We start from the raw sequence: 13,013 nt of genomic DNA, 5'->3' as shown, positions 1-13,013 counted from the left end.
GTTTCATGTAAGACAACCACTCTTCCTTCTCCTCAGTTTTGGAGAGGAAGTGTGGGCCTAATGACTTTTCCTATGCGTCACAAACACTGCAAGTGGGAGGCAAACAGTCATGCTGCACACATGTGCATGTGAGACCTTCGGCATTCATGCACGTTTGTAAAAATTAAACAACCTGACATGTTCTGCAAAGTATTGTGATTCAATTTGTCAGAGGCTCTTGGAACAAGTATGTGTCTGTTTGTGAAAAAGCTTCTCGTGACATTTGTTGAAGTTTTGCAAAGAAAGCTCTGCATGTGTAGATGTGTTTGCAGGGAATTTGCACAGAGTTCTGAGTACTGCAGGTATGTGTGAACTGTCTGTCTTTGTAAGTGCTTCTCACTTGGTTCTTGTAAACAGAGCTTGCCACAGAGATTTCTGTTTTTTTATTATTATTCATGAAATACTCAAAACCTCAGTGTAATTTCTAATCAATATTTTATCTCTTGATTCAGGTGAATCAAGTGGAAATTGTAGTTACTCTGTTATTTTTAATCTTATAGGACAAAAGTCAATATGAAAAGTTTATGCTCTTTTAATATTAAAGCTGTAGTTGATAGTATTGTTACAAAGAAATTAGTTTGCACTGTTGGAATGTTTAAATGTGTAACATCTTTATTTTGATGATGCAAGTCTAACACTTATGTTTATTTGAGAATACTGACAACCCTAATAAATTATTTGGGGAGAGTAGTATCCTTGTAGTAGATTTTGTCTTTGCTGTTCATTTAGTGCTAGTATCTTGCAGGTTCTTCAATTGGTGCATGCAAGTCTAAATTGCATGCAATTAGACTTGCATGCACAATTTCAATGGTTAAACCCAGCTGCCCTCCTATTCTTGGTATTAAATTAGTTCACTGAAAACCTCCTTTAAGAAGCTAATCAAATATTCCTCCTTGCTGATTCCTTGCTTGTAAACCACATACAACTAAAATTCTGAGGATTCAGAATCCAGAATCCTCCAGCTTAACTATTTAAGTTAAGCTTTGCATATTGGGAATATGCAAAGTTTTCTATGCTTGCTAAAGAAGAACATCAAATACCAATGTATTCATTCCATCTGGATATATCAAACTAGAATCTACTGTGTTTTCTATAATTCTCTTGTTGGTAGTTTAAAAAAATAAATACAGAACAGTACAAAATATATCGGCTTGCAACGCAGCACATTAAAATGGTATATGGCCTTTCAGGTCAGAAATAAGGCAGCACAGCTAGTTGCTGTAACCTTGGAAATTTCAGTAAACTGTTTTCCTCTAAGCAAGTACCTATTCAAACAACAAAGATAGGCTCTTTGCTGTGAAAATGGAAATGCTAAAGCATATTTTTTTTGTCCTGTGGAGCACAAGGAAATGTATTTAAGTAGAACCAAGGTCTTTGCTGAGCCATTCTCTGAATTCATCACTTCTCTTCTTTTACCATTGCTCTCTTGTGCAAACAGTATGAAGTATACTTCATGTTAGGCTTTTCACCACACACTCACCTTTCCCTCATCTGTTTTCTCTCTCACAATCATGCTCACTCCTCTTTAATTTATCCTTCTCTCGTCTGTCTGTTACCCTCGTTCACATTTCAGTCTATATATATAGAACCATCAAATCTGACCAATTTTTTATTTGTATCTTTCATTTTATGGATTGCCATTATTAATACCTATTATAAAGTATCTATTATGCATATTTTTTTCTTGCAATTTCTTGAAAGTTTTCAGGGTCTGAAGTTGGGGTAGGTTCCCTGCAAAACCAATCTGGGAAGGACCGGCAGCTGTCCTAAGTGTTTTCCACTTGGGAATGTTAATTTCACAGTAGATTGACTGCTTTTCAGGTAGTTGACCATTATCAGTTATCTCACTAAGGTAATTTCTCATCTCATCTTGGTAGTGTGTTAACACACACCAGGATGCTGCTTGAAGCTGGAGCACCCGGAGAGAACGCACGCATGCACAGGGAGAACATGTAAACTCCATGCAGAAAGACCCTGGGCTGGGATTCAAATCCAGGATCTTGCAATGCTTTGCAGCCTCGTAACTATTTTATATTGCCGTTTGATAATTGGCAAACAAAGGGCTTCATATGAAGAAAAAAAAATATACAGAAATTCTAAATTGTACATAAAAGAGGGATATTTAAACAAATATGTACAATAAAGGGAGTGGGATTCATAAATATATTTTCCACGATTACTTAGCTGGTTGTTTTAGCTCTTCGGTCTTGCCTTTTAGCTTCACATCAGCAGCAGAGGTTGCTGTTGCCTTCGAGCTGAGTTCAGCTGAGGTCAGACAGATAGTCTTTATAGCGAGGAGGATATACAGAAGTGCCAACCACAGTAACTTGGAGGGATCATATCTATCAATTTTATAATATTATAATTTCACTTATACTTCTTATTCTTTCTTCTTTACTTATTCCCTAAGTTTTTGCACATGCGCATAGAAAAAAAATCCAGTTTACTTATTTGTAGCTTGTAAACAGTAATCTATGTGGGCATAAATGACAGTAATTGAATGTTGGTTTAATATAAGTGGGAGACAAATTTGCTGTAAATTTGATCAGTCTGTATCTTTGATTCTGTGAGATTACTGTAATTTTTTTTTATTTCTCATAAATTAGATCTAAGTGAACTTCCAGTCAGACAAATAACAGGATTATAGGTTGGGCTGGAGGAGAAGAGAGGCAAAGGTACACTGAAGCGAAAACACTAAATTATGAGGCAGGAAGCCGAAATTTTCCCAGACTTTTTTTTCTTTTTTGGAGTCTGATCCAACAATTTAGCAGCTTCCTGTGAGGGGCTAATAATACAACAGAACCATTGTGTAATACGTAGTTTCCCCCGCCTGATTTAGAAAAAGACAAGGCGCTGTGTAGTTAGTCTGAGTCTTTGCTCCCATCTGTTTGAAATGTCACATGGCTACATAATAATATAAGCTTGCTGCAACACAAATGCATCAGAAAGATTTCAAGTTTATTTCAGGGTGTTTTTGTTTTTTTTTTTTGTCCATTTTAAAACAACCTTGTTTTTGGCCACTCTGTGAATAAGTTCTATGCAAAAGTAAGTTATGTGCAGAATTAAACCATTGACAAAATTTGGAACAATGTGGGAATTTATTTAAAGGAAAAAGTTCTAAAATAAGATCTTATCATTTTGATTTTAAATAAAAGCTCTGCTCTCAATCCTATCAAAAATTGTATGGGTAAAACTGAAAAGGAGTGTGTGAGCAAAGCAGCCTACAAACATGACTCAGTTTATACCAGTTGTGTCAGGAGGAATCAGGCCAAAATTACAATTATTGTGAGAAATTTGTGGGAAGATATCAAAAACAGTTGACATCAGTCATATAGTTTAAGGGCAAAGGAACCACATGCTAATAGTGTATTTAATCTTTTACTTTGATGAAAGTAATAAAAATTGCCTTAAAAATGTCTGTCATTATTCTGGCATTTAGCAAATGCGGAAAAAAAGGTAGTTCTAATTGATCTAAAAGGGAAAACGTTTATTCTGATTTTATGTGGTGTGAAAAGAAAGGCATACATGTCTTTCTATAGTGTATGTAAACACTCACACAAATGTAGGTATGAGTCTTACTCCCGTCATCCCAATGCACACTTACTATTCAAAACTATGTACATCTAAATCGATACACTTCTTTGTAGGCATGACTTGATTTTTATTATTTTTAAATTTAGATTCACTGTAAATGGGGTGAAATGAATCATTGTGACATTTGCACATTATTTTGAAATGGCCATATTTTCACCAACAAATTAGGAACATTGTGACTGAGAAGACAAGGAGAGCTGGGATTTACTTCCATTTTCTGTCTTTGTTTCTATTTTTTTGCAAAGCATCCCAACTGGACTCAGACAGTAGGATGGATGAAAGGTTGGTGGCTCAATTTTTATTAATGCACATAAGCATGCTGTGCTCAATTTCTTTGGATGCTGATTTTAACACTTGTAGATATGACTGTGATCTTGAATTTATTAATTTATTAAATGTGTTATTTTGGTAAAGTTCCATAGTGTGTATCCATTAAACTTTGGATTTAATTAAGGTTATTTATTAAAGCTGTATTATACACCCACCCATCATCGTTCAATAGCTATGTGTATCACCAGATAGATGTTTTTTTTAATATGAACTTAACTTGATGACCAATTACACGTTCATTAGTCTCCTCTAAAATCAGAAATAATCATATGAGGTTTTATCCTGCTTTCATTACTTTAGCGTACAAAAAACAAACGAAAAAAGAAAAAAAAAAAAAGAACCCTTATAATGTTTAACAATTCCCCAAAAGGTTGATCAGGGCCAGACTAAGCATCTGTTTTGCATATTTTTCAGATTATGGTAATCTAAAAGTGCAGTGTGCACCTTGGGTGTCCGGTGGGATGAAGCTGTATTTTTATTAGAAACTGTTTTGCAGGGGCAAACCATCCCACACACATTCAGAGCCTGAGCATGAAATGAAATTACTTGTTAAGATGGATGCTTTTTGTAGTGCAGCTGACACATCGTATCAAAGAATATGAATGATCTTGCAAATGTAATATCAGTCTTGCTTTCAGTGTTCACCTTCTATCTTTGCTATACCCATGTCCCAATAATTGCACTGACTGTCTTATGGTGCTTTGTTAAATTTTTAAACACATACAATTGACTTATTTTTCATGATTTCTTGACATCTGCTTTAGATCAGAACACCGGTAAATTGAGATAATAGATATTAATATAAATTTGAAAAACAAAAATCATTTCTCTTTAATGAGCAAAAGTATGAAATGTTGTTACAGAGACAGCAACACATTAGTGAGACAAAGCACTGCATTTTCCAGCTTACCCTTCATCGTCAATGGAGGGAAAGGACACGCTTGTCTGTCTTCATTGACTAGCTTGCATGCATTTCTTTGTGTAGTTGGGGTTTTTCATTCATCCATATCCTTTTATTTAGCTTAGGGCCTCTCTTTGTTTGTCTCAAAGTTTGACTGAACATGCATCCTTCATTTCATCAGAAAGTATGTTTTTTTTTGTATGTGTGTGTCCATGGGTGAAATGACCACAGGGTTTCCTGCTGTGAGGACCACATGCTCGATTCCATCCTTCTCTCGGTCTTTTCCTCAAGTGCTCCTCTGTACCCCACATGGCTGCTCTACCTTGACAAGGCATGTTGTCCTGTCTGTCTGGCCTGCCATCTCATTTTGTGGTGAATGGTCAGTTTATTTATGCATTTCCATACTTGGTTTTTGGAACTATATTAGGGCTTCTGCAACAGAGACTGAGATTTTATGGCAAGAAAATATATAAAAACAACTTAACTTGAAATATTTCAACTAATATATCAATCTGGAGATAAACGTCTTAAAAGGCCTTTTATGGCCAAGTGTTCTTGGTAAATAGTTAAGTGGATTTTCAACAACAACATAGCAGAAGTCAACAAATCTGTGTACATACAAATAAATCCAGAGGTGTCCATTACCATTGTACACCCCAAATCATCATACACTGTAAATGAAAGACATCTTATTAGACACACCCCTTTTAAATACTCAAATGCAGGGGATGTAAACACCCCCTGCATGACTGTCTTTCTTTGCACAACTAAGCAAAATTTCTACAGGAAGAACTTTCAACTGAACACATGAAAAACCAATACTATTGGACAAGTAGTGATGTTTAATCTGCAAAACATATAAATATATAATTTTTATTTTTTTCTGATTCTTTGACTCTTATTTTTTTGCAAAAATAGCTCAACTAACATAATAATTTTAAAGTCAGATATAAGTGGGGGGAAAAGAACTGAAGAGAAAAATTTTTGTGAATTTCAAATGGCATACATGGAGCCAAAATGACTTATTTGGAACGTTGGCCTGGATTTATTCAAACTAATAGCTCTCGAAAACTCCCATATTTCATAATATTCTTTAGAGCTAAGGGAAAGTACAAGATTCTTTGTAAACCCTTATTTGACTGAAGGCATGTCGTAATTGTTGTCTGTGAGTGTGTAGAGTTGGGACGTAATCTGCACTCATGTTAAAAACACAAGTATCAGCCGTTATCCACAAAATGAGGAAACTATCGATCAGTGGATAACCTTTTCATAATTGGACGGACTACCAAATTTATTCTAGGAGCTCATCACTGACTCATCCAGAAGATCACTAAAGGACAGTAAATCTGCTCTCCATCAGAATTTCTGAAGAAATACACATAAGTTCACAACTTTAAACTCGTTCACAAAGAGATTATTCAGCAAATAAATTTTGAAACTGCCTAGTAAGACTTCAGGCATAAATCCAGAGATCATCTTAAACATGTCCTATAAATAGATTTAATAGGATTTGTGCCATATAAATGAACTTGCCTTGCTCATGCTCAAGGGTGCTACAAGCAATTATTAGATTTAGAGGTCTATTATCTTCATTAAACGTAAAAATAATTTGGATTAGACAACTTTGTTTCTCTTAGTTATAATCAGTTGAGAAGTAATGTTGTATTTACTGGTGTTATCTTTGTTTTTACCGTGACACTATACTATGAAATAACTAGCACTGTTACTGGATTTTTTTTTCTTGTTTTACCATCTTCATTCTTTTTGAAAGATTTACAATTTCTTTGTAATATCTCATCTTCCACTTCTTCCATTCCTTATCACTTTATCCTGACAAAGTGGTCATGAACCCCTTAAACATGACATCAAGATAAAGTCCACCAAGAACAACTGAAATAAGATCTTACACCTCTCAGCCTTGTCGTAAAAAATCACTTGTGTGCTCTCTAAACTTTCCTCCAGACTCTCTTGAAAGGGCAGACACTAAAACTCCCCAGCTGTCTGCTCTCTTCTTAGACAACCAAGCCAGCTGTCTGCCCTCCGCGTTTGACCTTGTTTTGATGAACACCATTGTGTGTTTATTTATGTTCCTATGTGTGTGTAAGTGCTTGTGAATAATGTGTGCGTGCTTATGTGTATATATCCATACACACACACACACACACACACATATATATATATATGTGTGTGTATATATATATATATATATATATATATATATATATGTGTGTGTGTGTGTGTGTGTGTGTGTGTGTGTGTGTGTCAGTGGGCTTTTATTGCAACCTTTGGCCTTTTGATGACGACAGGCTGAATCTATTGGCCATGCGTCTCTCTTGCTCTCGTCTCCCTATTTTTTTGCCACCGTTTCCTGACCGATAGCCTGTCATCGGGAAGAGCACTCACACTTTATTTTTGCACACCGAGGGGTCGATGTCTGAGTGCCACTGAGGAAGGTGGGGAAGGGAAACGTGTTTGAGTGTGTTTTTGGAAAAGGGGGCCATAAAGGACAACACTGTCCAGACTGTTCAAAAATAACAACGCATATAGCTGTACTTATAAGTATGCATGACTGTGTCGCTGGGGAGGCTATCTGCTAATTATTTAGTCAGGCTTTGACCTTTAACCTTCTCCTCTAACCTCCTGTCTCCTCTAACCTCCTGTATCCTGCTGAACTGAAGAGATAGACATGCATTCATACATATGCACATCCACATAGGCTCCCAACGCCCCCGTACACACGCACAGAGACAGAGACCCCCAGGGGGTCTGAGGCTGTGAGTTTTTGTGAGTTTCTTTAACTTTAGGAGTTCAGAGGAGGAAAACATGAGCAGACTTTCAAGGAATGTTTTTAGAAATGATCAAAAATATTTCAGCAAGAACACCAGTTCAGCGTGAGAGGCAAACATTCTGATTTATTACAGCCTATATTCCAATACATACTCCCCACGTACCTGACCTACTTCTATATTTGACAGCTGTTAAAACAGAAAAGGAAAAAAAGCATGTAAACACAAAGAATGTCAAATATGCATGACTATATTGGTCTTGATAACTACTGACAACAAAAATATTCACTACTTTCTTAATTTAATATGATTGCTTGTTCTTGCATGAGAACAAAGATTTTGTGGAGTGAGCAGTCCACAGATTTTCCCACCTGGGTGAAACATCTGCATCTCCTCTGGAAGTGGTGCACTTCAGGGCTTTTCTGATTAATGCCATCCCAAGGCAAAGTCTGTTCGTTCAGATAGAAAGCCATCTCTTGATAGGCTTTAAGTTTTTCAGATGATTGATTTGAGAAGAGTTCAGCACAGGTTTTGTGACCTACTGCTGCTTTGAACTTCTTCATAACATTTTTTCTGATCTACTTGGCATGATTCCAGGTCTCCATGATGTTTCTTTTTTTCTTCTTTTTTTCATTCTCTCACAACATCTAGGGTTGTCAGAACAGTTGCAATTTCACTAAAATCAAATTTAACAGCATATAACACCGTTTAATAATGAAGCGATTTCTGAATGGATTTGGCTGCTCTAAATTCTGTCGGAGAATCCAAGAGAGGGAGCTGAACAAAAATGCACACAATAAAAATCCACACAAGGATTATAAAATCATGTGTCTTTTTGTCACTTCATGACAGTGTCCGACTTTGTGTTGGTCCATCACATGAAATCACAATAAAATACAAAGTCGGAAACAATGAAATATAGTTTTGCAAGTGCAGTACGGTATGGGAACTGTATTAATTATAAGATTATTGGTCCTATGTTTTTGTACCCATGTTAACAATTGCTGAAAAGAAAGATCAAAATAAAATGCACAAGAAAAAAAAATGTTTTCAGGCACAATGGACTTTGTTTTACCAGCCTATCCACAATGTACAGCAATAAAGCTCACTCAGCAAAATCCCAATGCAGCAGTACAGAAAACGAAATAAAAACAATACAAACAGTGAAGTGGAACTCAGTGAAATCACTTGAAAGCACAAGCTGAGTTATGGACAGCTTTGAGTTTAGCCAGAGGGTGGAAACTTTGCTTTTAACTGCTTGGCCAGGGTGACTAGGTGCTTGTGTGTGATATTTGTTTTGGCAGGACTGGGGCTGGTGCAAGAACACGATGGGCTTATGTGGATGTTAACAGATGTCTGTGTGTATAAGCCAAACAGCCCCTATGCTCACTTAAAGGGGGAACGAACTTAGATTTTCCCTATATCCAAGTTTAGGGTAACAGATATGTTTAAATAAATCATGTCATGGGTTTTTTCTTCTTCGTTCCTGACTAAGATTGTTGGATTTCTTTTTTAGTCTGCTTTGTCTCATCTGTGTTGAAGTCTGAAGAAACGGTGGCTGTACAAGGATGTCAAACCTAAAATTTAAGACTAGCAAGAAAAGCAAGATCGTCTATTGCATAATTATCAAAAATAAAAATACACAGTTTTTTCAAAATGCAAATTCAAGCTTACATTTGTGTTAGTATTTCATTCCCTTTACCCCAAAACCATTAAAATTAAATAAAACTATGCAATCAACCAAGCATGGTTATGTTAAAAACAATTTCCCAAATTTTAAGCATCTCGCTAATAATTTTTCAATCTGACATCTGAAGAAGGAAAGAGTGTGGCCTAACTACAGAGCTACCAAGACATGCACAATTATGGAAATGGACAAGCAAGACAAGGAAAGCATCAGAGAAGCAACTCTGGAGGAGCTGCAATAATCTGTGTTTTGGATGAAAAAATTGACAGGGCAGCTACAATTGTGCACTCTACAAAACTGTCTTTTATGGAAAACGAGTAAAAAGAAAGTTTTGGGAACCAAAGTCAAAAACATTTGCAGTTTCCTGCAAATGTTTGTGAGAGATGTGGAAGAAAGTGGAATCCAAGGAGGCAGAATACAACCTGGATGAAGTTGTCTCCCCTCCAACTTCAAATTAAGCATAATTAGAGTCAAATGTTTGTACAGCAAATATTTTTGTTTGTGCCACTATCATTTTAAAGACATGATTATATGTTTCCAGAAGTCATTAGAGGACTACCAGCCACACTTAAAAAATCAAGTAAATTCAGTGTCATTCAACTGTGCTGCAAATAGTTTTGCTGCATAAACCAGCAAAAAACATAGCACAAAATCTTCACCTTGTCTGAACATACCACACTCTGCATGAAGCTTTGTGCGTGTTCAGTGTCACATAACACCAAACCCGACCCGGGTGGCTTTTCCCCTTTAGAAAGAGTGAACTCTGACCTCTGGAGAAATTACCCTAGATCTTAACAGGCCCTCATTATACAGAGAGGATTGCTGGTGACAGGAGACAGATGGAATGTCCCTCGCACATAAAGGGAGACGCACACATGTGCCAGTTTGCAGGCATGGAGCAAAGCTAATGGAGTAGAGAGGCTGTTTTCTACAGACTTGAGGAGTGACAAGAAGTTCCACGGGGCCACTTCCCCACAAACACACACACACACACACTGAGCTCGGCTTACACAGGAAACCGCTGAGACACACAGGTCAAGTCTGCTTCCATGTTTATGGTTCTTCCAGACCCTCTGTAGCAAACGCAGGTACAGTCATACTCAAAAAGCACTTTAATGTGGGATCCTTTATCTGCCTTTTATGCATGTTCACAGAACATGGCACCTTGGTATGTTCTTTCTTTTCCATTCCAGCTCGACATGGTTTTAGGACAGGTGTGCAAGCCTGCATAAACTGCTCAGGAGCATCCATCAGTACTGTATATGCATGCACCTTAACTACAACAGCTGAGTCCTCTGAAGGTTAAACTGGACACAGACTAATTTATTTTGCCCTCTGAGGGCTACTTTCTCCTCAAATAATGAGCCTGGCAGTTTACCCCATACTAAACCTCCCCATTACTCCACAGATGGCCTTTCAATTAGCAGGCAAGAAACATGCAGAAAGGCGATGCATAGTATAATAATTGATCTTACAAGAGGGACCACATTCACATCTCGTCAAGAGCAACATACACCGACATATACTTGCACACACGAGTGCAACACAGAAAAATATCCGAGCATATGGCTTGTGCACACATGTATGTGTACCTAGAGGGCCAAATTACTTTGCTTCCTGCTTAGCAAGCAATCTTTCTTCAGGTCACTATTCCCCACTTTCACACAGGAACAATCTATAAATTCAGACTTCTGGGAAACAGCCGAGTGAGTGTATTTGGGAGAGTCATCTGAATTTAGTTACTGTGGAGCTGGTGAATCGTTTACATCGTATGGCGGATTTCAAATTTGAGATAAATGCCGTATGCAGGTAAAGAAGATTGACTTTCAGGTTTGCAGCTGTGGAGCTATGAACTCATTCTTGAGATATGGGCCTATCCCCCCCTTCTCTTATCTGTCCCTTCCCTCCAGTGTAGTATAATTCTACTGCGCTTGCTATTTTAAGTAATATTAAAAATTGGGAAAGCCCCATTGTGGAAAATTTTCCCAAGGAAGGAGGAAAAGTGGATAGAGGAAGGAGTGGAATTATTATTTGCTTCTGTGAAATCACACTGAGTCTTTTCTTCCTGACACTTCCAAGTGTACCAGAAATGGGGAAACATGCTCTTAAACATTTTCTTCCTGTAAAATTTCAATCGAGGTCAATTTTAATTTCTTTAATTTCTTTTGAGAATGTCTTCCCTCTGAGTACTCCTGACTTTTTTCTCCCAGTCAAAAATATGTTAATTAATTAGTGTTATTAATTATATTAATTAGCGTTGTCTTTAAATGTTATTTGTCCTGTGTGACTCTGTTTTGTTCTGGCGTGTCTAGTCATTGGTGGCCTTTGGTAAAACAATGGAACTACAAGTTCTCAAAATAAATCTGTAACAAACAACATCTGTATACTAACATTGTTTAGTGAGAGTTATTTGCTTTTAGTTAATATGACTTTTCTTGCTTTCAATAGATTTTTTCAGCTTTGAGAAAAACCTGCATGTATAATATGTGGACGTAATCTAAAAGGTGAAAAATTCACCATTGCACACGTGGGACATCTGTATCACTGTGGAAGTTTAATATTTATTTTAACTGCTTTGTGTGTGTGTGTGCATTTTTTTCACATTTATTTATTTATTTATTTTTTTTATGGGGTTACACTGACATGATGAGATGGAGAATTTGAGAAAAACAGTAAGTTTGCAAGTCCCACTGTTAAGGAATATAAAATTTTCCATTGATATGCTAAAAAGACATTTGGGATTGGTGGATTTAAAGGCAGATATTCACCAGGGAGTTGTGGGCAAGCAGAGGGTAGCTGCATAATCAGCTCTACCATCAGCCAACTGATATTCTGCATAATAGAGGAGAGATTTTTGGGTCAGTGTGCGTGTGTGCAAATGTGTGATACATGTATATGGTGGGGCAATGGCAGCCTCAGTGTGGGTTTGCCCTTTTATCTGCATGGATGTGTACAAGTTTGCTTGCATCCTGTCTGAATTTGTATGCATGTGTGCCATCTATGTCTGGATGTTTATCTGCGTGTGTGTGTGTGTGTGTGTCAGGAGCACTGACCTCTTTCCCCACAGGGAGAAAAGTCCCTGTCTCATTAGAGAAGAGAGACAGACACAGAGACAGGAAGGCAGTGGAAGAACAAAAAAACGGAGGACGAGGAGAAAGACAGGGAGCAGCAGAGTGAGGGTAGCTAGAATGCATTAAAGGGTCAAAGATCACTCATCCATTATCCCAATGTGCAGGAAGGGGCCATGGCAGAGAAGGTCACAAAGTTTTCTGAGTCAGATTCGAATCCACAAATCCTTTTGCTTCATTTTTCTTCTTTAGGGATCCTTCATTGACATGATGCATTTCTTAGACCCCAACCAATACCGCCACCCTAGCTGTTGATGTGACCGAGTTCTGACCCTATTCAGAAATACAGATTCAGATCACTCAATCAGTAATCTAAACTTTTGAGTGTAGAAAACACTTTGAACCGCACATGTTCCGTGAGTTGACTAATCACTGAAGATTCACAAACACCTTTCATATTGATAATACACAGAGACTGAGGCAAATACTGAAATTTATTCATGTTCCAAATTTTCTCTCATTCCAATCGAAGCAAAAGCTAAGCTAATCCAATCCTGCTTAAAAGCCCAGCTGCATTCACGGTGGTTAAGAAAATCAGCTGGTTTGAT

The 13,013-nt window shown here is 37.2% G+C and overlaps 1 long non-coding RNA gene across 3 annotated transcripts in view; it reads left to right on the top strand.

Annotated features, from left to right (window-relative positions):
* LOC129367588 (uncharacterized) overlaps window positions 1–13,013 on the top strand; it is a 111,062-nt gene that overhangs the window by 61,525 nt on the left and 36,524 nt on the right. For 2 of the 3 annotated variants that reach the window (XR_008606723.1, XR_008606722.1), the window contains one exon: window positions 3,879–3,915. The exons of the other annotated variant lie outside the window; for it this stretch is intronic. This is a non-coding gene — a long non-coding RNA (uncharacterized LOC129367588). The remainder of the gene's footprint in view (window positions 1–3,878; window positions 3,916–13,013) is intronic. 3 annotated transcript variants of the gene reach the window in all.

This window comes from Poeciliopsis prolifica, unplaced genomic scaffold (assembly GCF_027474105.1).
Source record: "Poeciliopsis prolifica strain line A6 unplaced genomic scaffold, Auburn_PproV2 SCAFFOLD017, whole genome shotgun sequence".
Lineage (NCBI taxonomy): Eukaryota > Metazoa > Chordata > Actinopteri > Cyprinodontiformes > Poeciliidae > Poeciliopsis > Poeciliopsis prolifica.
The sequence above is the reverse complement of the archived record's forward strand: the minus strand, read 5'-3'. Positions and strand labels throughout refer to the sequence as shown.